This window comes from Microtus oregoni, unplaced genomic scaffold, assembly GCF_018167655.1.
Source record: "Microtus oregoni isolate MIOR12 unplaced genomic scaffold, Mior012 000006F_ref0000085, whole genome shotgun sequence".
NCBI lineage: Eukaryota > Metazoa > Chordata > Mammalia > Rodentia > Cricetidae > Microtus > Microtus oregoni.
The window spans coordinates 52,808,967-52,836,575 of record NW_024543065.1 but is presented as its reverse complement, the minus strand read 5'-3'; the positions used below and the strand labels follow the sequence as shown (position 1 = coordinate 52,836,575).

The 27,609-nt window shown below is 42.6% G+C and overlaps 1 pseudogene; it reads right to left on the bottom strand.

Annotated features, from left to right (window-relative positions):
- Positions 1-15,137: 15,137 nt before the first annotated feature.
- LOC121449942 overlaps positions 15,138-27,609 on the bottom strand; it is a 32,948-nt pseudogene continuing 20,476 nt past the window's right edge.

The following is a 27,609-nucleotide window of genomic DNA, read 5'->3' as shown; positions in this document are numbered from 1 at the left end:
CTTTCCTGTAGCTAAGGACTTATTCTGTGTATTTTTTTTTTCATGCAGTATGGAGGGTTGCAATGAAAAAGGCTGTACCCATAATGCATTTCTGATCATCAAAGGTAAATTGGTGTCAGCCATAAAATGATCATCAAAGGTAAATTGGTGTCAGCCATAACGGTATGTAAGATGTTCATGGCATCGTCGTTTTGTAATTGGTTGGCCGGCAAATGGACTTTCTGTTTTGCAGTCCAGTGGTAACTGTGCAAGCATCAAGTGAAGAGAGGCAGAATTAGCTATGACCGCTGAACGTCGATCAGGGTATATAAAGTGCGAAAGCTAGATGCATGTTTTTAGAGAAACAAATGGGGCTGGAAAAGATGGCTCAGTGGGTAAAACAGCTTTCTGGACAAACATGGGAATCTTGCAAAAAGCTGGGTATGGCCATGTGTAGGTCTGTAATCCTAGTGCTGTGACAAGTGGAGACAGGAGGATTGTTGGGACTTGCTGACTGACCATGTCTCTAGGCAGCAGGGACAGTGTGACAGAGCAAGACACCTAAATCATCCTCTAGACACATGCACATGGGCAGACATACCTGTTCATGTATGCAGAACATAACCTACACCACACACACAAAATACAGATGGTGGGCTGGAGAGACAGTCCAGCAGTAAGAGTATGTGCTCCTGTTTCCGCGGACCCAAGTATTGCTACCTGCCCCCACTTCTGGTGGCTCACAACCAACTGTGTAGCTCCGGCTCTAGAGGGTTCAATGCTTCCGGCCTCAAGCACATTTGCACATACGTGTGCATGCTCAATTTAAAGTTAAAGTTTTTTTTTCTTTTGGTTTTTCGAGACAGGGTTTCTTTGTGGCTTTGGTTCCTGTCCTGGAACTAGCTCTGTAGACCAGGATGGTCTCGAACTCACAGAGATCCGCCTGCCTCTGCCTCCCGAGTGCTGGGATTAAAGGCGTGCGCCACCATCGCCCGGCTTCAATTTAAAGTTGAATCATTTTTAAAAGGTACAGATGTATGGGCTTAGTTATCTCTAGTGAGATTTTAATCGTGTGCCTTAAACTTTTTGAAATCTAGAACTTTTAGAAAAACTATAAAAATCATATACAAATTTATACCCTTCACCCAGATTTGCCAGTTGTTAAATTGCCTAGTCATCGTTCTCCCGATACATGAATTTGTGCACACTCAAACACTGCCACCTACGTATGCAACTGTTCAGATGTCTCATCTCTTCAGATACTCAAGTGTGTTTTCCTTAAGCAGCTGTAATATAATATTCGACCAAGTCGGATATTGATATACAACACTGTACAGCCAAAATAGCTTATTTAAATGTCACCAGTTGTCCCGGCTGGCAAATATAGTGTGTACTGATTCTGATGGAGTAGTTGCACTGGGCACCTTTATTCTGAACCTCCCTGTTGTATCAGTGTGGGTTCACGCGGATCCGTGAGGAGAAGACACAGAGGTACTCTAAGGATGAATTTAGCCTTGTCAGCTGCAGGGCCCAGCCTATGGCCGGCTGACTCACTGCCACTTTGATGTTGTAGAATACTGTTTTAAGCTGTGTTGCTTTTTGTAGAATATTTGTTTAATGATGTAAAGATGTGTTGCTTTTGTTTATGTTGCATTTGTTTAACTCTGTGAAGCTGTGATTCTTTACCTGTGTAAAAAACCTGATGGTCTAATAAAGAACTTGAACGGACAATAGCAAAGCAGGAGAAAGGATAGGCAGGGCTGGCAGGCAGAGAGAATATATAGAAGGAGAAATCTGGAGGAGGGGAGGAGGAGCCAGATCGAACAAAGAGCAGGACATCAGGGCCCAGCCACCCGGCCAGCCAGGCCGTTAGAGTGAAAGTGAGGTATACAGAAATAAGGTGAAATCTCAGAGACAAAAGGTAGTCAGGGATAATTGAAGTTAAGAAAAGCTGGCAAGAAACAAGCCAAGCTAAGGCCAGCCATTCATAAGTAAGAATAAGTCTCTTTGTGTGTGATTTTTTTTAAGGAGCTGGGTGGTGGGCCCCCAAAAGAACTAAAGAGTAATTAAAAAAAAAAAGAAAACACCAACAACATTTTGGCCTTCCAATGTGGGGCTAGAGTAAAAAATAACATGTTGCAAAGGGCCTTTTAAAAAACTATTTCTTTCTGCATATGAGTGCTCTATTTGCATGTATGCCAGCATGACAGAAGAGGGCATCAGATCCCATTATAGGTGATTGTGAGCCACCATGTGGTTGCTGGGAATTGAACTCGGGACCTCCAAAGGAGTAGGCAGTGCTCTTAACCACTGAGCCATTTCCACAGTCCACAAAGGGCCTTTGTATTGTTACACAGTTCACACCTTCAGCACATCAGTTTCCATATACCAAAACGTCTTGACAATGCCAATGCAAATTTTCTGTTAAGAGACATCTTGCCTCCTGCAACCAGGTTTTGCATAGACTTTCAACCTTTAGGAAACTCATATAAGATTTAGATACTTCAAACAGAAGGTACTGGAGACAAAAGTAACAGTTAAGGCTAGGTGCCAAGACTCCAGAATCAAGCCAGGAGTGGAAGTGAGGAACTCCCCTAACATATCCCCCTTTTGTATATGCGACAATTAATTATATTGGAAATTATGCATCCTTTTCTCTATCTGTTTTATAGTCTTATGCAAGTAAGCCCAAACAGTTTAAAGCCAATAAGGTTACATTGCTAGAACAAGAATAACACTTCCTAAAACAAGAAATCCAGTAAAGTGGTTCACAAGGTTAAACGAGGCTATGGTGTCTGCAAGGCTTTCCGTAGTATCCAATCCTGTTGTATCAGGTGACCTTTTTGTAAAAGTCTTAATGTCTTGCTGTAAATCATAAAGCACTTGAGAAGAATTAGAGTGACCCATCAAGTGCATATAACCTTTCTGCAGTCATACTTGCTATTATTGGATTTTAAAGTGTAATACAATAGGACGTTGCATCCCAATCACATTTAATTTTACCTACTCCTTTAATATTTCTAACTGATCTCCCAACAGTATAACAGCTTGTCTCAAATCTCTGTTTCACTGATTATCTCACTATTTTATTTTGCTGAGTCCAAAGTTCTGGAGAATGCTCATGCCAGTCTCTGAAGAACTCAGCAGCTTGCATTTCTTCATGAAACACCACTCTAGCTGTTGCAGTAGCAGCAGTTAATGCAATATTCCCATAATAACTTCCATAACCAGTTCAACCATTCAACACGTTCTTTTTAATATTCCCTCAGTGAGCTTCTGTACCAGGATCATCATAGGTAAGTAAGTCTTGCCATGGCCTCGGCAACTTCACCAATATCCAGATTGCTGACCTTGCTCTAAGAATGTATACATTTTCAGAGGTTAAGTTTAAGGACATACTAGAATTAACACAGGTATGAAGGACACAGCATTCACAAGTGATGCTGTAATTATTTGGGTGCTATTGGACAAGCCCCTTCATTAGCATGTGGGGTAATGGTACACATGCCATCAAACGCTGGCTTTGATTTGTCTAAAAGACAAAAGTTTATTTATCATTTTAATGTTTAATTTTCCTTCCCGTACCTTAAGAGGGTGGAAGGCACTTGCCAGTTTCCACAAGTTAGTCTGAATCTAATTGGCAGATTGCAGGAGAGGACTAGACATTCCAACTCCATGCCTTCAGATAGGTTCATTAGTGGAAAAACTAATTCCTAAAGTTCCATCCAAACTATACCGCTGTCATCTTAACTCAGAATATTTTCCTTGAGGGGAGCCATAAAGACTCCAGTCAATGAGGCGTCCTTGGGAGATATTAATTAGCACATTATGCTTCTCTTTTTTAAAAAAATTTTTTAAATTAAAACTTTTTTGTAAAGGAACTGCAAAGAAGAAAAAAAATCACGTTAAAATTATTCAGACCCAAAGTATGCATTTTAGCAAACGCCTATGGAGTTGAGACAGACACTCCAAAGCTGTGCAAGTTAACATTGGATCTTATGCTTTCACTAGCCAATACATGCATTTATTGATTTTTATTGAGCTTTACATTTTTCTCTGCTCCCCTCCCAGCCCAAACCCTCCCCTTTAACCCTCTCCCAAGGTCCCCATGCTCCCAATTTACTCAGGAGATCTTATCTTTTTCTACTTTTCATGTAGGCTAGATCCATGTATGTCTCTCTTAGGGCCCTCATTGTTGTCTAGGTTCTGGGATTGTGATTTGTGGGCTGGTTATCTTTGCTTTATGTCTAAAAGTCACTTAGGAGTGAGTACATATGATAATTGTCTTTCTGGGTCTGGATTATCTAATTCAAAACCATGTTTTATAGCTCCATTTGCCTGAAAATTTCAAGATATTTTTTTCTGATGTGTAGTACTCCATTTTCCTTATTAGTTCTTCAGTTGAGGGGCATTTCGATCATTTCCAGGTTCTGGCTATGACAACAATGCTGTTATGAACATAGTTGAGCACATGTCCTTGTGGCACAGTTTAACATCTTTTGGGTATATATCCAAAGTGGTTTAATTGGGTTTTGAGGAAGGTTGTTTCCTAATTTTCTGAGAAATCACCTCACTGATATCCAAAGGGGCTGTACCAGCTTGCCCTCCCGCCAGCAAGGCAGGAGTGTTCCCTTTACCCCACAACCTCTCCAGCATAAGTTGTCATCAGTGTTTTTGATCTTGGACATTCTTACAGGTGGAAGATGGAATCTTGGAGTTATTTTGATTTGCATTTCTCTATTGACTAAGGATATAGATGTTAAATTTCCTTAAGTGGCTTTCAGCCATTTTAGATTCCTCTGTTGAGAGTTTAGGTCTGTACTCCACTTTTTTTTTTGATTATTTTGACTACCAATTTCTTGAGTTCTTTATGTATTTTGGAGATCAGCCCTCTGTCTGATGTGGGGTTGGTGAAGATCTTTTCCCATTCTGTAGGATGCCATTTTGTCTTGTTGACCATGTCCTTTGATTTACAGAAGCTTTTTAGTTTCAGGAGTTCCCATTTATTAATTGTTTCCCTCAGTGTCTGTGCCACTGGGGTTATGTTAGGAAGTGGTCTCCTGTGCCAATGCATTCAAATGTACTTCCCACTTTCTCTTCTGTGAAGTTCAGTGTGGCTGGCTTTAGGTTGAAATCTATGATCTATTTGGATTTGAGTTTTGTGCATGGTGTTAGATATGGATCTATTTTCATTCTTCTACATGTTGGTATCCAGGTATGCCAGCACCATTTGTTAAATATGCTTTCTTTTTTTCCATTTGATATTTTTTTGCTTCTGTCAAAAATCAGGTGTTTGAAAGTGTGTGAATTAATATCCGGGTCTTTGATTCGGTTCCATTGGCCCTCTGTCTGTTCTTATCCCAGTACCAGGCTGTTTTCAGTACTGCAGCTCTGTAGTAGAGTTTGAAGTCGGGGATTGTGATGCCTCCAGAAATTCTTTTATTGTACAGGATTGTTTTGGCTATCCTGGGTTTTTTACTTTCCCATATGAAGTTGAGTGTTGTTCTTTCAAGGTCTGTGAAGAATTTTTCTGGGATTTTGCTGGGTATTGCATTGCATCTGTAAGTTGCTTTTGGTAAGATTGCCATTTTTACTATGTTAACTCTACCTACCCAAGAGCATGGGAAATCTTCCCACTCTCTGGTGTCTTCTTCAGGTTCTTTCTTTCTTTTTATTTATTTATTTATTTATTTTTTTTTGCTTTTTTTATTTATTTTTAAATTTATTTATTTATTAAGGATTTCTGCCTCGTCCCCACAACCGCTTCCCATTTCCCTCCCCCTCCCCCGATCAAGCCCCCCCCCCTTTCAGGTTCTTTCTTAAAAGATTTAAAGTTCTTGTCATACAAGTCTTCCACTTGTTTGGTTAGAGTTACTCCGAGATATTTTAATTTGTGGATATTATGAAGGGTGATGTTTCTCTGATTTCTTTCTCAGCCCATTTATCATCTGTGTACAGGAGGGCTAATGATTTTTTGAGTTAATCTTGTATCTTGCTACATTACTGAAAGTGTTTATGAGTTGTAGAAGTTCCTTGGTAGAATTTTTGGGGTCACTTATGTAAACTATCATATCATCAGCAAATAGTGAGAATTTGACTTATTCTTTTCCGATTTGTATCCCCTTGATCCCCTTTTGTTGTCTTATTGCTCTAACTAGGACCTCAAGAACTAACTATATTGAATAGGTATGGAGAGTGTGAACAACCTTGTCTCGTTCCTGATTTCGCTGTGAGTTCTCTCCATCTAGTTTGATGTTGGCTGTTGGCTTGCTGTATATTGCCTTAATTATGTTTAGGTATGTTCCTTTATCCCTGCTCTCTCCAAGCCCTTTGTCCTGAAGGGATGTTGTATTTTGCTGAAAACCTTTTCAGCATCTAAAGAGATGATCATGTGGTTTTTATTTTTCAGTTTATTTATATGCTAGATTACTTAGACAGATTTTCGTATGTTGAACTATCCCTGCATCTCTGGGATGAAGCCGACTTGATCATGGTGGGTGCTGGTTCTGATGTGTTTTTGAATTCGATTTGCCAGTATTTTATTTAGTATTTTTGCATCAATGTTCATAAGTGAGATTGGTCTGTAATTCTCTTTCTTAGCAATGTCTTTCTGTGGTTTGGGTATCGGTAATTGTAGCCTCATAAGAAGAGTTTGGCAATGTTCCTTCTGTTTCTATTGTGTGGAACCATTTGAGGAGTATTGGTATTAGTTCTTCTTTGAAAATCTTTTAGAATTCTGAGCTGGAACCATCTGGTCCTAGACTTTTTTGGTTGGGAGACTTTTGATAACTGTTTCTTTTTTCTTCAGCAGTTATAGGTCTGTTTAATTTGCTTACCTGATCTTGATTTAATTTTGGTAAGTGATATTTATTCAGAAAGTTGTCCGTTTCCTTTAAGTTTTTCAATTTTTGTGGTGTACAGGTTTTCGAAATATGACTTGATGATTTTTTGGATTTCCTCCATGTCTGTTGTTATGTCCCCTTTTCCATTTTTGATTTTGTTAAATTGGATATTCTCTCTCTGCCTTTTGGTTAGTTTGGATAAAGGTTTGTCTATTTTGTTGATTTTCTCGAAGAACTCTTTGTCTCATTGATTCTTTTTATTGTTTTCTTTGTTTCTATTTTGTGTTCAACTCTCAATTTGATTATTTCCTGCTGTCTAGTTCTCTTGGATGAGTTTGCTTCTTTTTGTTCTAATGTTTTCAAATGTTCTGTTAATCTACTAGTGTGGGATTTTTCCAGCTTCTTTATGTAGGCATTTAGTGCAATGAACTGTCCTCTTACACTGCTTTCATTGTGTCCCATAAATTTGGGTATGTTGTGTGATCGTTTTCATTGAATTTTAAGAAATCTTTAATTTCTTCCTTTATTTCTTCCTTGACCCATTGAAGATTCCAGTGAGCATTGTTTAACTTCCATGTTTTTGTGGGCTTTCTGGAATTAGTATTGCTGTAGAATTCTAGTTTTAAGCCATGGTGATCTGATAAGATACATGGAATTATTTCAATTTTTTTTTTGTATCTGTTGAGGTTTGTTTTGTTACTGAGTATGTGGTCAGTTTTTGAGAAGGTTGCATGAGGTGCTGAGAAAAAGGTATATTCTTTTCTGTTTGGGTGGATATTCTATAGATGTCTGTTAAGTCCATTTGAGTCATAATCTTTGTTAGTTCCCTTATTTCTCTGTTCAGTTTTTGTCTGACTGACCTGTCCAGCGGTGAGAGTGAAGTGTTGAAGTCTCTCACTATTAGTGTGTGGGGTTGGATGTGAGATTTAAGCTTTAGAAGTGTTTCTTTTGCATGTGATTGTAATTCTGGCTTAGATGTTCAGTTTTGAGATTTTTCTCTTGATGGATTTTTCCTGTGACTCATATGAAATATCCTTCTTTGTTTCTTTTGATTGATTTTAGTTTGAAGTCTATTTTGTTAGATATTAAGATAGCTACACCAGCTTGTTTCTTAGGTACATTTGATTGGAATTTTTTTCCCCAACCCTTTACTCTGAGTTGATGTCTGTCTTTGAGGTTGAGGTGTGTTACTTGTATGCAGCAGAAAGATGGATTCTGTTTTCATATCTAATCTGTTAGCCTGTGTTTTTCTATAGGTGAGCTGAATCCATTTATATTAAGGGATATTAATGATCAGTGATGCTATCTCCTGTTAATTTAGTTTTCATTGCTGGTGATGTTAATTTGTGTGTTTTCCCTTCTTTGGGATTTGCTGCTGTGAGATCATCAATTGTCTGTGTTTTTGTTGATGTAGCCAACTTCCTTGGGTTGGAGTTTTCCTTCTAGTACTTTGTGTAGGGTTGGATTTGTGGCTAGGTATTTGTTAAATCTGGTTTTGTCATGGAATATCTTGTTTTGTCCATATATGGTGATTGAAAGTTTTGCTGGGTATAGTAGTCTGGGCTGGCATCTGTGGTCTCTTAATGTCTGCATAACACTTGACTAGGACCTTCTGGCTTTCATTGTCTCCAATGAAAATTCAGGTGTAATTCTGATAGATCTGCCTTTTTATGTTATTTGGCCTTTTTCCTTTACCACTCTTAATATTCTTTCTTTATTCTGTATGTTTAGTGTTTTGATTATTTTGTGGCAAGGGAACTTTCTTTTTTTGATCCAGTCTATTTGGTTTTCTGTATGCTTTTTGTATCTTCACAGGCTTATCTCTCTTTAGCTTGGGAAAGTTTTCTTCTATGATTTTGTTAAATATATTTTCTGTGCTCTTGAGTTGAACTTCCTCTCCTTCTTCTATTTAGGTTTGACCTTTTATTGGTGTCCCATATTTCCTGGATGTTTTGTGTTAAGCTTTTGTTTGATTTAATGTTTACTTTGGCTGATGAGTCTATTTCCTCTATTGTATCTTCAGAGCTTGAGATTCTCTCTTCCATCTTTTGTATTCTGTTTTTTTTTTCATGCTTGCATTTGTGGTTCCTGATTGAAATTTTCTCATGATTTCTGTTTTTATAATTCCCTCAAGGATGGGGGAATCTTCTTTTATCATTCCATATTGGGAAATGAACCTAGAGCCCTGAACATACTAGATGAATGTTCTACCACTGGGACACACCCCAGTCCCTCACTAGGGGATTCTAGGCAAGGGCTCTACTTCTGAACCACTCCCAGCCTTTCACTGGGGGATTCTAGGCATGGGCTCTACCACTGGGCCACACCCCAGCCCCTCACTGGGGGATTCTAGTCAGGTGATCTTATTCTGGGTTACTACTGCTGTGATGAAACACCACATGACATGCCAAGGTCTCAATCATATGATGGCATGTCACACCATGGGAGAATATGAGAAAGTAGCAAGTGGGTGTGTGGGGAAGAGGCCAAACCTCTGGGGTAGCCTTGTGTTATAACAGCCTGTTTCTGCAACAAGTAATCCAGCCCTGAGAGGTCTAATTTAGTCTCCTGAGAGAAACACTTATCTCCTCCTCCTCCTCCTCCTCCTCCTCCTCCTCCTCCTCCTCCTCCTCCTCCTCCTTCTCCTCCTCCTTTGTCTTTCCTTTCTTCCTGCTGTCTGGCAAAAGTATTTATTTTTATTAATGTGTCTATGTGTGTGCAGGTGCCTATAGAGGCCAGAAGAGGGCACCAGATCTCCTGGAGCTGGAGTTACAGGCAGCTGTGAGCTGCCAGGCATGGTTTCTGAGAACTGAGCTCAGGCCTTCTGGAAGGGGAGTTCACCCTCTTAATCACTAAGCCATCTCTCCTCTGCTTGTCTTTGATACAAGGCCTTGGACTCATGATGTAGTTTAGCTGGTCTTTAACTTAAGTCAACTCTCCTGTGGTAGCCTTGTCAGTGCTGGGACTATAGATATAGGCCACCACGCTCCGTTATTATTCTGTTTTTGAAGGTGGGAGCTGCCATGACCTAATTCATTCTCATTTGTATTCTCCTTCTCCCTGTTTCTCTCTTTCCATCCTTATGTTTCTTCATCTCTCAGAAACTGAGGTTTCAACTTCATATTTCAATTTACAGCAGAAGCTTTTTCAGTTCACACCCAACCAAAAAGGAATTAGTTTATATATCGTGCATGAAAGCAAAACACTACACAGCTGGTCAGACTGAGGGTGTGCTGGAGCCTGCTCCTGCTCCATCCAATCAGCCAGGGTACCTGGAAGTGGGCACAAGGTTGAGGAAATGGCAGATTGAAAGAAACTGAGACAGAAACACAGGACAGTTTCGGGAGGTCTGTCAGCAAATACTGCCCAGCCCAGAGTTCATTTCAGTACTTGCTTTTAGACATATTAAAGGCAGAAGGCAGAACAAAGAGCAGCATTATCAGATAACTGCCTCCCTGCACTGTCCTTGGGAGAAAGTGCAAGCAGGCTTGCTATGATGTGAGTCATGCTAGCAGCAAGCAGTTTCTTTTTCTATCTGGACGTGCCTTCAGCTGGCATTCACCAGCCTGTGTTTTCTAAGATAATGTGCTATTTCTCATGGGCAAAATGCTTTATCCCATGGGCTTTATCAGAACATTCTCCTAGCTCTTCAGGGAGACCGAAACAGGGACTTAATTGACTTGTAAGTCAGAATAGACTCCAGTTGGTAGCTGAGTCACATGTGGTCCCCACAGGTTTGGTGTCAAGACTGCTTCAAGTCCCCTCAAGTGCAGGTTGAGAGCGGGTTGGTGACAAGGGAGCCAACCATAGCCCACTCTCCACATCCATTCCACTGCTGTGCTAACTCAGGGACTCTCTTCCTCTACTTGCCTCCTCCTCTCTCTAAGATTTAGTTATTTACATTTTATTAGGCCTGCTTGTTTTAGTTTATGTGTGTGTTTTGCTGCATATATTATGCACACTGTGTATATACCTGGTTTCCTAGGAAGTCAGAAGAGGGCACAGGATCCCCTGAAACTGGAGTTATGGATGCTGTGAACCATCGTGTGGGAGCTGAGAACTGAAGCTGGGTCTTCTGCAAGAGCAGCCAGTGCTCTTAACCACTGAGCCAGCTCTCCAGCTCCTTGTTTTAAATTATCCGTGCACCAGACATTAAGGGCCTCATTGAATAAATGGGACCTCCTGAGACTGAGAAGCTTCTGTAAATCAAAGGACACTGTCGCTAAGACACAAAGGCAACCCACTTACTGGGAGAAGATCTTCACCAATCCCGCAACTGACAAAGGTCTGATCTCCAAAATATATAAAGAACTCAAGAAACTAGACCGTAAAAGGCTAATCAATCCAATTATAAAATGGGGCACTGAGCTGAACAGAGAATTCTCAACAGAAGAACTTCAAATGGCCAAAAGACACTTAAGGTCGTGCTCAACTTCCTTAGCGATCAGGGAAATGCAAATCAAGACAACTTTAAGATATCATCTTACACCTGTCAGAATGGCTAAAATAAAAAACACCAATGATAGCCTTTGCTGGAGAGGTTGTGGAGAAAGGGGTACACTCATCCATTGCTGGTGGGAATGCAAACTTGTGCAACCACTTTGGAAAGCAGTGTGGCGGTTTCTCAGGAAATTCGGGATCAACCTACCCCTGGACCCAGCAATACCACTCTTGGGAATATACCCAAGAGAGGCCCTATCATACAACAAAAGTATATGCTCAACTATGTACATAGCAGTATTGTTTGTAATAGCCAGAACCTGGAAACAACCTAGATGCCCTTCAATGGAAGAATGGATGAAGAAAGTATGGAATGTATACATATTAGAGTATTACTCAGCAGTAAAAAACAAGGACTTCTTGAAGTTTGCATACAAATGGGTGGAAATAGAAAACACTATCCTGAGTGAGGTAAGCCAGACCCAAAAAGAGGAACATGGGATGTACTCACTCATAAGTGAATTCTAGCCATAAATAAAGGACATTGAACTTATAATTCATGTTCCTAGAGAAGCTAAATAAGAAGGTGAATCCAAAGACAAACATATAGGCATCCTCCTGAATATTAACCTTCATCAGGCGATGAAAGGAGACAGAGACCCACACTGGAGCACTGGACAGAAATCTCAAGGTCCAAATCAGGAGCAAAAGGAGAGGGAGCACGAGCAGTGAACTCAGGACTGCGAGGGGTGCACCCACACACTGAGACAATAGGGATGTTCTATCGGGAATTCACCAAGGCCAGCTGGCCTGGGTCTGAAAAAGCATGGGATAAAACCGGATTTGCTGAACATAGCGGACAATGAGGACTACTGAGAACTCAAGAACAATGGCAATGGGTTTTGATCCTACTGCACGTACTGGCTTTGTGGGAGCCTAGGCTGTTTGGATGCTCACCTTACTAGACCTGGATGGAGGTGGGCGGTCCTTGGACTTCCCACAGGTCAGGAAACCCTGATTGCTCTTCGAGCTGATGAGGGAGAGGGACTTGATCGGGGGAGGGGGAGGGAAATGGGAGGCGGTGGCAGGGAAGAGGCAGAAATCCTTAATAAATAAATAAATTAAAAAAAAAAAGAAAAAAGAAAATCACAGGACACCATTTCTAAAGCAGGATGAAAAGATGTTTGCTCTGTAAGTTACACAATAAGAGCATGATAGGTGCTGTTCAAGATATTTCAATTTGTGTTTTTTTTTCTATAAAGAAAATCCAATTTTCTATGCTTCAAATATTTAAAGTGATAGTGTACCAAATAAATACTTGTTTAACAAAAATAAATTATCCGTGCAGGCGTGTGTGTGTGTGTGTGTGCAAGTGAGTGCAAGTGCTTTTAGAGGCTAGAAGAGGGCATTTGATCTCCTGGAGCTGGAGTTACAGTAGGTGTAAGACTTTAAGACAATCCTGAAGCCATTTTGACAATTCTGAATCCTCTCAGCCTCTATGCCATAGTGCTTCCCCTCCTCCCCTGGGAACCAAGGACCTAACAGCTACACTCACACGTACTCAGTTCCTGAACAATTACCCATATACGTATGTTTTGGTTCGGTCCCCTGGGAAATGGGGTCAAAATGACCTCTTACCTCATCTGATCTGGCAACAGCTCTCCAGTCAATTATTGGTAATAGCCCTTTCGAATAAGCCAATCAGAATAGTCAAAGAACAACCCCCCTTGCTTCTGTGGCCCCTTTAAAAGTAGACTGTACCAGCTATTCGGGGTCTCTCGGCTTCCCGAATGCTGAGGGACCCTGTCATGACAGAATTAATAAAATCCTCATGCTTTTGCATCGGCTGTGGTGTGTGAGGTGGTCTCTGGCGACTCCTCCTCGGTGTTTGGATGCTAGAGTCCAACATAGGTAGTGACAAAACTTGTATAGGGATTGGGAACTGAACCTACTCGTAACTGAACTTTCTCCCTTGCTTTCCTGCCTGTTATTAGATAGGGTTTTATTATGCAGCCCTAGCTGGCTTCAGCTTCATGGATGATCCTCTTGTCTCTGACATCCCTGTCCTTGGGCTACAGGGTTGCACCGCCATGCCAGGCTCTCTCCTGTCTCATAAAGGTCTCCCATCTTTCAATACCATTACATTGGGGACCAAACTTCCTGGACACGACCCTCTCGGGAACAAGACCTCTTAAAGCATAGTGTCCTCCTAGGAAGGCACGGAGTGAAGGCTGAAGTCTTTTGGAAGATAACATGGCTCAGTCCAGTCAGCCTCAGGTAGTGCTGATGAGCCCTGAGTACGTATTCTGACCTCAGGGCTTTGCTGCAAGATAAATTCCCTAGCAGATTAAAAGTTTATTGCCTGGAGTATTTATCTACTCTCCAAAGACTGTTCCAAGGAGACCCGCCCACAGGAACATCAACACAGAGGCCCCTGCTTTTGTTCTTTCCTCTTCTTTCCAAGTTCTTGCGTGAACTTGGCAGCAAGTTCCTCCCCTTCCCAGAACTGTCCCCCGGAATTCTAAGCAGGGTGACATTAGCCACCTCTAACACTTTCAGGATAGTGGCCACACACAGTGTGAGCAAACACTCAGCGCAGGTGGTACCGTGTTTACACAGGGTGAAGAGGGACCTTTGCTGGGTTGTTTGGAAGACAAAGCAAGCTGTAGTGACAGTGAGCTCCAGGGCTGGGGCTGGGGCTCCGCTGGGAGAATGCTCGTCTATCATGGATGAAACCCTGCACCTGTAAGCAGGGTTTGGGGGCTCACGTTGTGATCCCAGCATTTGAGAAACAGAAGCAGGAGTTCAAAACCATCCTTAGCTACATAGCAAGTTTGGGGCTAGTGTGGGCTCCATGAGACCCTCATCTTAAAAACAAAAGTGGGTTCTGTAGTCTGAGGGACCCCGTTGACGTCTACAGCCTACAGCCTACTACTCAATGACTGATAAAGGCCCTGGGTCCTTCTGTCTGTCTCACCCTTCCCTTCTCCTCCCTGCCACTCAAGTCCAGCCTGGATCCTGGACACACCACAGCTCTGGCCCTCATCTCAGGGCCTTTGTGCTGGTTGTTCATTCTTCACAGAATACTTTCCCTCAAAGGTCCAAGTCTTTCCCACCATCACGTCCCTTAGGTCTTCATTCCATTCCTCCCCTTGTCAGGGAGGCTTCACCTCTGTGTTCCCACCGTCTCCGCCTTCACCATCACCTGTGCACCCTCTTTCCTTTTTGAGATACTGCGGCACCCCTTATCTTGGTTGTTGTCTGTTTCCAAACAACCCTGAGAACAAGGCATTTTCTGTCAATAGTTATTTATTTTAGATGGGGTTTCATGTAGCCCTGGATGACCTAGAACTTGCTTCATAGCCAAGGGTAATCTTGAACTTTTGCTTCTCCTGACTCTTCCTCAGTGCTAGAAATGCTAGTGTCTCTCTCCACAGTGGTCTCTGGAGTTTTAAACAGCTAGCCCTCAACAAAGCAAGACCCGGCGCAGAACTGTGACGAGGCCTTACAAAGTCTGACTTTTCTACTTTCTGACCTCACCCTCCACATCTCTAACATGGAGTCTGAGAACTGATCTCTTAAACATGATGGAAAGGGGCTGACGGGATGGCTCAGTGGGTGTGGGCGCTTGCTGCCAAGCCTGACTCCCTGAGTTCAAGCCCTCAGACACATACAGTGAAAGGAGAGCATAGAGTCCACAGTTTGTCCTCTGATCTCTGCCTGCAACCTTAGCACACAATAAATAATTGGAACACAAAATAAAAAACATGAAAACAATCCCAGGATCAGATGACCACAAAACATTTTCCACGTCATCTGGCCCAGAATGAACAGTTAATAAAGGTGGGCTCTCTGTGTCCTGGGAGAGCTGTGCTTCTAAGACGCGACCTGCTTGTGCTGTGAACTCTTTGAAGTTCGCAGCCCTGCTTTTCCTTAAAGGGAACACATGGTGTAAAATCAAATTAGACTGCACTAACTAGGGACCGTATGATTGGCCACACTGGAATTATTTTGAAAGACGGACTGTCAGTAATTAAGCCAGGGCAGGAAGACAATCTAAAAGTCATTTCTGCAATAAAGTCACGGCTGGCAGGGGCCAGCAGTGGGCAGATGTTATGAAACCGGTTTCCAAGTCACGTCCTGTGCCAGGCGCCCTTTGCTAGGTGACTGAGTTACATAAGAGGCAGGGTCAAGTTGTGTCTGCTGAACATTCCTTGGCTCACAGCAAGAACACGTGTGGGAGCCAAGGCCTGGCACCCAGCTTCCGTGGGATCCGAGGGGTGGGTCTCATGGAGACACTGGGAGTGACTATGGGGTTCTTCCTCTGCAGGTACCTTCAGCTCCCTGGGCACAGAGAGATCGAAAGTTCTCTCTAAAACATAAATCAAAAGAGGGTTGGTGCTGGCAGCTGGGTGGTGGCACACGCCTTTAATCCCATTGCTCAAAGGCAGTGGCACTCCCTTGGGGGCATTTTCTTTCTTTTTTTAAATGTTTGCAGTGAGGCAAGCTCCAGTCTTCCAAGTTTTATTACTTCCTACATAAACACTACTAATACCACAACTTCTAGGCAAGAGATAAGCTTCAGTTTGGTTAGCTTGGTTGTCATTCCTTTCTTTTTCTTCTTAGCCTTCCACCAGCACGGGGGCTTCCTGGCTTGTACCAGTCTAGGCCTGCTGTATAACTGACTAGACAGCATCTTCCATTTAGGCTGTTCTTAGTATGTCTATTACTATCTAATAGATATCCATGAATTTCAACCAGAGAGACTTTCTCTTGTTTCCATGGTAAAAGGCATAAGCAGTTATGCAGTTCACTGTGCTTTTGTCCTGATATTGGCACATCACTGTGCCTGATGATCCTGGCGTCTCAGCCAAGGACAGGAAGAGGCAGCATTGTGAGTTCACATTCCCATTCATGTGTCTGCCTGTGATACTTGTTCAAGTAAATGGGATTGTTGCAATAGGGATGTTTATTTTTATTTTTTTGAGTTCTTTTCTTTTTTTTTTATTGATTTTTATTGAGCTCTAAATTTTTCTCTACTCCTCTCCCTGCCTCTCCCCTTCCCTTAAACCCTCTCCGAAGGTCCCCATGCTCCCAATTTACTCAGGAGATCTTGTCTTTTTCAACTTTCTACTTCCCATGTAGATTAGATCTATATATGTCTCTCTTAGTGTCCTCACTGTTGTCTAGGTTCTCTGGGATTGTGATTTGTGGGCTGGCTTTCTTTACTTTATGTTTAAAAATCACCTATGAGTGAGTACATGTGATAATTGTCTTTCTGTGTCTGGGTTACCTCATTCAATATAATGTTTTCTAGCTCCATCCATTTGCCTGCAAAATTCAAGATGTTGTTATTTTTTTCTGCTGTGTAGTACTCCATGGTGTAAGTATACCACATTTTCCTTATCAGTTCTTCAGTTGAAGGGCATTTAGGTTGTTTCCAGGTTCTGGCTATGACAAACAATGCTGCTATGTACATAGTTGAGCACATATCCTTGTGGCACAATTGAGCATCCTTTGGATATATACTCAAAAGTGGTATTGTTGAATCTTGAGGAAGGTTGTTTCCTAATTTTCCAAACCACCACAGTGGAGCTGTAGATCCAGGGTCCCAGGAGGCAGCAAAGAGGTGGATGAGAAGTGCCAGAACATGTCGGTGAGGGAAAGAGATAGACGGGGACAGAGACTCTTTAGGACAAGCTCGGTTCCCAGCTGACTATGGAAGTAGGAATCCGAGGAGACTGAGGGGCAGTTGGGAAGGAGGGGTCACAGAAAAAGGTGGAGCTTGCTGAATAACGTTTGCCTCTGAATTCAAACGCTCCTGGAGGAAGATGCCCAAAGCTACCGAAACTTACTACGCCCAAGATGCTCCAAAAGCTGTCAGAGTCACAAAGCCCCTAGCCAAAGTTATAGAAACAGCAAACAATTGCTGCCGGAGGAGACTCTTCGTGGAGCCGCGTTCAACCTGTGTAGAGCTCTGGGGTTGCTACCGGAGGAGATTCTTCGTGGAGCTGCCTGCAGCCCGTGTAGAGCTGGGGGGGGGGGGGGGGTGCGGCTTCCCCGAGTCAATGCTGGGGTGGACTTTTCAGTGCTGCAGTTGTTATCTACGCTGTTGTCAATAACTCATCTATCTGCCTGTAAGTCACCCCCATAAACTCATTGGTTCACCAAGCTAGGTGGAGTTGTTTCTTTGGTCTGTTGCTGGTGGCCCTATCCTGGGTGTATAGATGTATGCTTATCGTACCAGAAGTTATTGGGTTATGGTAGGGGAGCCCAGGAGCATGGTGTTAGCATCTGGTAATGGCTCTGCGCTGTGGCAAGTGTGGCACCGGATATGGGGTGAGGAGTAGTTGAGGAAGACACCCGAGGTCAAGCCCTGGCCTCCATATCACGTTCATATGTACAGACCCAAATGTACATGTAACATGCACACAGAATAACTAGTCGAAATATTCATGTGTATATTTACTTAGACAGGATTAAGAAGGACACACATGAAACCGTAAATCATATTTGCCACTAGGTTGTAGATCTTACCCTCAGGAGAGAGCTTGTGCTTTCATTTTGTATTCTTATTCTGCTTAAAAAATTAGTAGTGAGGATTGAACCCAGAGCTTCACACATCCTAGGCAGGTGCTTTACCATTGAGCAACCACAGTTTCTCACTGGGGGATTCTAGGCAGGGGCTCTACCACTGAGCCACACCCCAGCCCCTCACTGGGGGATTCTAGGCAGGGGCTCTACCACTGAGCCACACCCCAGCCCCTCACTGGAGGATTCTAGACAGGGGATCTACTTTAAATCTACATCATCCCCTTCTCTATGCTTTTGTTTTGATTTTGAGACAGGTTTTTGTTTTGCAGTCCAGACTGGTCGTAAACTTGCAACAATTCCTCAGTCTCTCAATATCTGGGACTACAGGTGTGTGCCACTTCTCCTGCCTCTTGTCTTTGAAAAAATATTTTATGTATTTGAGAGTTTGGTGCAATTATGTTTGTGTAGTTTGCACCTGTACCATGTATATGTTCTTGTTCATTGGAGGTCAGAAGAGAGGAGTGGATCCCTTGAAACTGGAATTGCAGTGTCGGGGAGCCATGGAAGAGGAACAGCAAACAGCTCTGGCATGCCTGGACTACACTCTGGGGGTCAGCGTAAACAGGCTGGGTGAGCTTTGGAGAAGCAGAGCCCTAGGACTGTGTGTTCTGAGGACCTCATGCTGTTATTGACCATAGCTCTGCGTATTTCCCTCATGGTCACCATGTCCCTCATAATCTATGGGTTGTATGAAAACTCTCAGGAGTTTTCTAGCCCCTCACTGGTCACTGTTACTGGTATTTAAAATAATAATTACTGACTTTTCCCAAGCATTGTTGCTGAGGCAGTATTATGCTTCAATCTCCATTCTTGGAAAGAATCTAGACATGTAGATTGTTAGTAAAGTTAGGTTAAGATGTTTTTGTTTATGGCTTTGCTGTAGAAAATCTTGGGGAGCAATTTAAAGTTTAGAAACATACACAAGGCACTCACTGAGGTCAGGGAAGAAAAACAATGGCAGCCTGACTATTGCTGGCTGATGAACCTTTCTTGCTAGAATGGGTTCATGATCAAAGGTGATGATTAATTACTTGTAGCCATGTTCATCCTCAGCTTCCTGATATGATATATTAAAAATCTATTGGCAAATGGGCATACAACCTAAGGACTTAAAGTAATAGTGACTGTTTTCATATATAAAAGTCTAGATTTGTGATTCTTATAAGATTTTTTATAAAATTCCCTTTTGAGTTAAATAATAAAATGATCAATCCTTTTCTTGTAACACTAAAATGCAGCCTTCCAGCAAAAGAACTGGCTGAGAAAAATTTCTTGCTTGGTTATACTCTGTTAATGTATAACAAGTTGCTCAGATAGGAATGTAGGTTGATCTTTGGAAACATTTGTTTTTTCACATGTAATACGTAAAAGGTTTAATCACATAAGGGTCATGAGCACCACTCTGTTTTTCACTTGTACTCATTGTAGTCCTTCACCTGAAAAATAGAAAGTTTCCACACTGTGATTTTTGTACTGCTTGAAAGATCTTGCTGTGATGTGGTATTTCCCTCTGTATGGTGTGATTATCACTAATGAATAAAGAAACTGCTTTGCAGGGTAGAACTAAGCTAGGTGGGGAAAACTAAACTGAATGCTGGGAGAAAGGAAGTAGAGTTAGAGAGAAACCATGGAGCTGCTGGAGACATATGCTGGGAAATTTACCCAGTAAGTTACAGCCACGTGGTGATATATAGATTAATAGAAATGGGTTAAATTAATGTAAGAGTTAGGCAATAAGAAGCTAGAGGTAATGGGCCAAGCAGTGATTTAATTAACATAGTTTCTGTGTGATTATTTTGGGTCTAAGCTAGCTGAGCAGCTGGGAACCAACAAGCAGTCTCCTTCAACAAATTGGTGCACCAATGTGGTGGACTAAATCCATGTAAAACCTGAGAAAGCTTAAAAAGGAATCCTAGAGACAAAAGAAAAGAGTTAAGCATAGGTTGGTAGCAGCATTTCCTTGGGTGGGCTCTGTTTGCTAGAAGCAAGCAGAGGCATGGCTCGTTTAAGAGAGGTTTTCCTGCTTCAGCAGTAGCAGGAACAAAGCTGTGTCATTTTGAAATGCCAGCTTTCTGGGCCATGCTGCCATCGTGACCTCTGGCTCTTCCAGGACACCTAGCATTTGAATGGGGGTTTTGAGAAATGTGCTACAGCTTGCTTTGTGGCAACATGGACCATCTCTGTGCCTAGAATGGGGCACTGTGCATGGCTCTCATGGCAGCAAGCAGCTCTGCCATGCTGGGCTGTGAGGAACAAGCAGAAAGTACTATATTTCTCCAAGTAATGCTGCAGCTTAAGTTTTTAAGAAGTGCTTAGCATTTAAGAAGCACTTCTGGTCAGAAAATAATGACAGATATGCAATAAAGACAAATCTAGATAAAAAAGACCTACAATGGGTCACAGTATTTGATGTAGGCTTGGGAGAGAGACATAAAAGAGTACAGAGAGTTATATAACAAAATAGTCAGATTAAAAGGAGTAAAGAAAAACAAGCCATGTACAGATGGAAAATTCACAGAGAGTCTGGATTATGTATATTATCATGTTTTCTTTGATTTTTTTTGACTGTGAAGGATCTAAGTATAGAGAGATGCTTCATTGTATGGGCTGCTAAGCTAAACCAGCATGTATATTTTAAAGGTATCTTGATTTCAACATATGGGTCTAAGGATATGTTGTTTTGGAAAAGAGGTTCTTCTTTTGTTTCCACAAAGGATGAGAACCTGTAAAAGAATTCCAGACTAGTGTGGTTTGATGGACCAAAACACCTTGAAAGGTTGCCTTAAGCACCCTTCAAAAAATTACTTTGCCCAGCAGGAAGAAGGTTGGACAGAACTAAATCCATATTTTCAAATATTATCTATAAATGTTTCTTTACATTTAAAGGGGGATATGCTATAGAGATTTGCAAGGGTATGGATCTTGGTTTATTGATACAAATTTAAGGTCAATTTTGTTATACTGTGTATATATATTTCTGCTCTTGATTAAGGTATTGTGTGCAGCTCATTTAAAATGCAATATATAATTAAGAAATATAAGTTAATAGATAATCATCTATAATAGTCAAGCTTGTAGTCATATTAGATTTTCTAGATGTATAGAGATATATTTCAGTTAGAAAGGTCTTCTTCAAATCTTTCAGAGACCTTCAGAATATGGTATTTAAAATGTTTAAGAACTTAAGACTTTTCATGACAGTGAGACACATCTGCTCCTGGCAGAACCAGCTATTTCAAGAGGATTATGGGCATTGAAGAGGCTCCTTATGGAGTTGGTTATTGATTTGGGCAAGAAACTGTTCTTGCCTGGGCTACTTGACTGAACATGCAGGACCCATAAAGAAATGACTGCTGAACTTACCTAAAGGTGACATAGTTCTTTGGGGTTCCTGCTTCATAAAAGACCCTACTAGACATTCTGCAGAATACAAAAGAAAGTGACTGGCAAACTGCCAATCCAGGCAGAACTGTCTTTGAAATTTCCTGCTTTGTGGAAAAGTTTGCTGGTTACTATAGGCTTAAAGGCTGAAGATGGATGCCCCAATGGTACAGAAGAACTTTGGGTGACTGTCCAGGCAGTAAGATGTCTCTGTCAATTTGAGAGCTTTGGAAGTTGCTTACAGTATGCTTCCTGTTTACTTAGGTAATATCATATCCTTCTGGAGTCTTTGATGGACTTGAAGAATTTACAGTTATAGTTTTCCTTAATTATGATAAAAGATAAAGTAGATATAAATATTGTAAATTCTTCCTTGATAACTGTTTTGTTATATGTAATTTTACTATGTTAAAGTTAAAACCTTCCTTTTTTATTTAAATAGAAAGGGGGGGGTAATGTGGGATTTCCCTCTGTATGCTGTGATTACCGTTTATGAATAAAGAAACTACTTTGGACTTATAACAGGGCATAACTTAGCTAGGCAGGAAAAACTAAACTGAATGCTGGGAGAGAGAAGCCATGGAGCCACTGGAGATAGTCGCTGGGAACTTTACCCGGTAAGCCACAGCCATGTGGTGATATACAGATTAATAGAAATGGGTTAAATTAATATAAGAGTTAGGCAATAAGAAGCTAGAGGTAATGGGCCAAGCAGTGATTTAATTAATATAGTTTTTTTGTGATTATTTTGGGTCGAAGTTAGTCAGGTGGCTGGGAACCAACAAGTGATCTCCTCCAACATTGCTGGGGTATATAAGCTGTAAGGAGAAAAAGAGAGACCCTGGCATGCTGGAGATGTATGTGCATGCATGTGTGCACGCATATGTGAATGTGTCTCTCCCTTTTTACCTGCCCCAGCGAATTATGTTTTGCTCTCTCAAGAAAAAAAAAACATCTATTGTGTGATCAGTTGCTGACTTCATGCCTCCTCTTTGGTTCTTGAGCTGCTGAGAGTTGTTTCTTCAGTCACATTACAAATAATTTTTAGCTATTATATGGGGGTGGCAATCAAACCTGTGTCCTCTGGAAGAGCAGCCAGTTCTCTTAACCACTGAGCCATCTCTCCAACTCCTGATTTCTTTTCTCTTTTTCTTTCTTTTTAACAAGTGTTTGCATTTCACATGGTCATTAAGATTAAACTATTTCCTAATGTTTGCATTGTTATGGAAGTTTTGTACAACTCTAATAAAACTTATAAAAACTATTTTATTTTGGATTAGATGGGCTTTCATTTAGAGCATTTGGGGTATGCTTGCATTTAGATTTTTAAAAAGCAAATGGACACTGTTCTAACTGATACCTTTGGGTGTTTTCATTGCCTGGCACAATCTGCAGCTCCTGAATGAACTGGGCATGCTCAGGAACAAGTGTGACTGGAACAGATATGGTCTTCCCTTTTCTCTAGTTACCTGAGCCATCTAAGGAGACAGGAACTGGCTTATGCTAAAGAAGGAAGAACAGAGAGGGTTTAATGCTCCCCAGAGTCACTCAGCATGGACACCTGTCCAGAGAAGGACAAGAAGGCAGGGCTCCTCCTGAAAGCTCCACTGGTAACTAGAAACTTCTCAGGTTGGAATGAAGCAGGTCCTGGAACTGCTCAGGGCCATGAAGGATGGAACTGTGGTCTCTGCAGGAGGAGTTGGCACAGATGATCATGGCTGCCTACCCAGGGCAGCACACAGAGGTGGCCTCCTGGCATATGTCCCCTAAAGCTCTAGAGCCTACTCAGCCTAGGGACAGAAGGTGTAAGAGCATGGGCTATGAGGTCTGCTCTCTCCCAGCAGGGTTCCTGCAGGCTTCTCCCTTTGCAAGGTGAGTATAGCGATGTCTATCCAGCTCAGCCAATGAATTGCAGATGTGTCTTGTCTTAGAATGAGGCAACCAATGGCCATAACCTCATTGGAGGTAAAATATGTATCTGATGGCAGGGCACTCTGATGCTGCATTGTGATTGTGTAGTTGATGGAAGCCATGACCGGCTCACCCTGGGTTGAGAAACAGCCTGGTATATTACACGATCAGTTAAGAAGTCCAAAGTCAGGGATTAGAGAGATGGCTCAGTAGTTAAAAGCCCTGGCAGTGCCGTGGACTGACTCTCTTGGAGATCGAAGACCGAGGGAGAACAGGGGTGAAGGCTTAGGAGAACCCAGGATTCGGCAAATGACAGACAGACACAACTCTAATGTGATTTGAATCTGCTGCAACTTTACTAAAATTCAAGCATCCACTTTTAAGAGATTACAGAAGGAAGTTGGCAGACATAAAAGTTTCCATAGAAAAATGATTACAGACAATTGATTATTCTCAGCAAGTCTTGTGGTCAGGGCCAGGTGGGTAGAGCTTTTCTTTGAAATTCGTCTCACACCACCAACTAACTGTGCTTTCTCATGGCCCTAAATCATATCTGCCCTCAAGGTAACCAAGGTAACCCAAACACCATTCTTCAGGATTCCACCCCCAGGGTTTGTTCCAATATTGAATGGCTGGCTTCATGTTATGAAGAATATCTTGCCTTTCTTTCCTATCTGATATGTACCAGGGGTTTCTCATTCTGGCTAGCCTCTCCATAAATGGTAACTCATGCCATTCCATACATTTTCCTTCATAATTTGCCAATCTTCGACCAAATCTCCTATCATGAGCTCTTTCTGTTCTAGGGTATCTGTAAATTCCCCCAGAGAGCGAGCCAGAGTCTTAATCATAACATTAATGGCCTGAATCAAGGGAGGGAACTGACGCATCAGTTCCTCCGTATTCAAGGAGCCATTGGGAATGTCTCCTGGTTCCTTGAACAGATTAAGTTTTTGTCAAGAGAAAAATAGAACAGAAGAAGAAGATAGCAGAGTCAATGCAAGAAACCATCCCCAGAAACAAAGTGAAAGAGGTCTTTGAGGCTAATCAGTCACCTCAACTCGAGCAGACTGCCCGGGAACCGCCGGGGGCCAAGCTCCAAGAAGCATGAGCCCCTCATTTTGAGATGGCTACTACCTGAGAGGCATTTTGTCACACAGGCAAGACAGCCATGGATGTGGCATGGCAGCTTTTGCAGACGACCCTGGTTCAATTCCGAGCACCCATATGGTGGCTCACGTCCATCTGTGACTCCAGTTCTAGGAGCTACGTTTCACTCTTCCAGCCTCTTAGGGCAACACACACACACGCACACACACACACACACACACACACACACACACACACACACGCTGCAGGCACACATGCTAACAAAACATCTTCACCCTGGCCCTATCTCTCTAATCCTGTCCCCAGCCCTCTCACCTGTCCCCATCCCTCTCACCTGTCCCCAGCTCTCTCCCCCTGTCCCCAACTCTCTCCCCCCATCCCCAGCTCTCTCCCCCCATCCCCAGCTCTCTCCCCCCTATCCCCAGCTCTCTCACTAGGCCCCAGCTCTGTCACCCTTGTCTCTCTGTCAACCTTGTCTCTCTCAGGCTGTCTCTAGCTTCCCATGTCTTTGTATTTCTGCATGGCACCAGGTGCTTACTGAGTGTGGTGGCCAGCGACCATAGGCTAAGTCTGGGCAGGTCACCCAAGGGAAGTTCTTTACTTTTAACCATTATCACCTGGGACTCTGGCCATGCATAAATTAAAATGGAGGCTGGGGCCTCAATAGTTTACTCTGAGACAATGCCTGGCTGCAGAAAGAACCACAAGCTGAGTTTCCAGACCCCCACCCAAGAACAGACCATTCAAAGGAAGTGCCTGTCATTCTAAGCGCTGAAGATAGGATCACTTGGCAGCGCACCTCACTAGGACACCCCTAGGCAAATGTCAGCCAATCAGAGGTCCTGAACCTCAGAGACCCCTCACTCCGACCTTTACTACTATAAAACCCTGTTCTAATTGAGCTTGAGGCTCTCTGGTTGTTCTAATATGTTGGACAAGGAGAGACCGAGTTTGTGAACTTGATTAAAATAAAGGCTCTTTGTTTTTACATATGGGACTCTTGCTTTCCTTGTTGGCTTTTGCGGGGACCTTGCGGATTTGGGCATAACACTGTGCACCTACTAAAAAAGCCAGGTCGGGCACTTTCCAGCACTTGTTTCCATCCCATGATGCACCTGTACTATTAGCATCCCTTACTTTTCCAGATGAGAAAATTTAAGGCTCAAAGCTGAGTAGGCACTTACCTGGGTCTCTTTAGCAAACAAAACAGTGAACTGTGATGTGGACTCAGGTCCATCAGACTTAAATCTGGTGTTTTTGTAGTAAAAACAATGTTTTCATATCCCTGTCTCTTTGTTGCTTATCCACCCACAGAACCCATAGAACGCTCTCTCCTCACCTCTCACTGTCCTTGTCTGTCTGTCTGTCTGCCTCACACTCACCATTAGCAGGCTCTGAGCCAGACTGATCAGGGCTGACACCCGACTTTACTTCTGGACTACAGTGGCCCAGAGCAGGGTGTCAGCCACTCTGTGCTTTACTGTGTCCACTGAGAAATGTCAGAGGACAGCAGCACCGTAGGTAGGTATTTTCCTCACTTGAAAGATTATTTTTTGAGATTTTCATACCGTGCAATTTAATCACATTCACAGCCTCCAGCCAGCTCCTCCTAGAACCACGCCCCTTCTCTAACCACCCAAGTCTGTGTCCTCTTTCTGCTTTTTAAAAAACTTTCAAGTCCAGTTGGGGCAGCAGTACTATTCTGTCAGTGGATGACTAAGCAGATCATTCTGTGCAAAGGATGCAATGCTTTCCCATCATGCTCTATGCTCTTTGGGGGGTGGAATGAGGTCCTGAGCTGCCCAGTAAGAACAAGGTTGTAGGTTCATAAAGTCTATAGTGATGTCTTGCCAAGTCCATGAGTGTGCAAAGGTCGGGTGTACTGCTAGTCCTACCCCATGGGGCCAGAGGAGTTTGTGTGTGCCAATTTCTGGAAGCCTTGACTTTTAGACTCAGAAACAGCTTGTCTCTATTTGACCTCCCCACTTCTGTTTTATCCACCCCCACCCAGATCAGGACTGTCAGTAACATAGGCTTGTTTACTGCTGCAAGCTGTTGTTTGCTCATTTTAACAGAGAAAGAGGCAACAGTGTGAACACATTCACTACCCAATGGGGTATTAGGGCCCCTAAGTCCTGCTGAGATGCACAGGATGCAAGCTTATCATGATAAAAGAGACAGACCTTTCCTGCCAGACACCAGTTACATACTAGAAGCATCTCAGTCCTTGAGGTCAGAGGATGGAGAAAGGACAGAGATGCAGAGAAGAAAGGAAGGCAGGAGTAGGGGTAGGGGATTGGGGAGTTGAAGGATGGAGAGAAAGGGAAACAGAGAACACCATGACCCAAGGGGCAGAAAAGGGCATTCAAACAGAGAAAGGATAAAGGCAGAACAAGACAGGGAGAGTGTGACCACCTCAGTCAGTGAGACTCAGGAGTCCATGGAGACATGTCTACTAACAGCTGTGTTCCTGTGTTATCAGATCCCTGCTTTACTGTCTTCTCTACCTGTTCTGCATCCTCTTCTGGATCTCAAGTCAGAGTCGGACCTTCTTTGTTTCTCTGTGTCTGTGTCTATGGTTTTTCCAGAAGAGAGGTAAAGGAGAAAGATAACACACACACACACACACACACACACACACACACACACACACACACGTGCAGAGTGGGCCTTAAATCCAATTTTTAAAAATATGCTTCGTTATCCATAGACATTCGTGCCACTATTGGACCAGTGGGCATATCTCGCAAGTGGATCATTACTGTAACTCACAGGGCTCATGGCTGGGTGAGACTGATTGATGGTTGCTCTTCTCCTCCAGTAGCACGCATAGCACCTTCTAGCACTGCGAACACTAGTAAGTCTAGGTGAGGCTTCTGGATGAGTACCAGCTAGATTGCTTCATGTTCTTCTTCACCACAAGAATGTGGTGTCTTCAGCAATACGGGTTTACTGTCAAGTTGTGAAAGGCAACGAACGGCATTGGAAAAAGACTGTGATGTTTGGGGTGGGACAGTCTATGGGACCCAATGGGCCAGCTTGAGAAGATGTAGCCTCTTCTTGATCTGGCGGTTTTAAGGGTGGCATATGATGCCTGTTTGGATGTTGTCTTCCTCCTTATATGGCAATGCCATTTAAACCCCTTTAACCCATGAATATGTCTTAGGACACTTACACAGTAGTAGGATTCTGTGTGGCTTTTCAAAAGGCCTTCAGTGTTGGTTATCCTTCCTCTCATTCCCCCTCTACTCTGTGCTGTCACCCCTTCCCCATTTAATCCTCTTGTTCTAATTCCCACCTACGTCTTATAGCACTATTTGCTATATCCCCATCCCTGAAAGATCCCCCACTC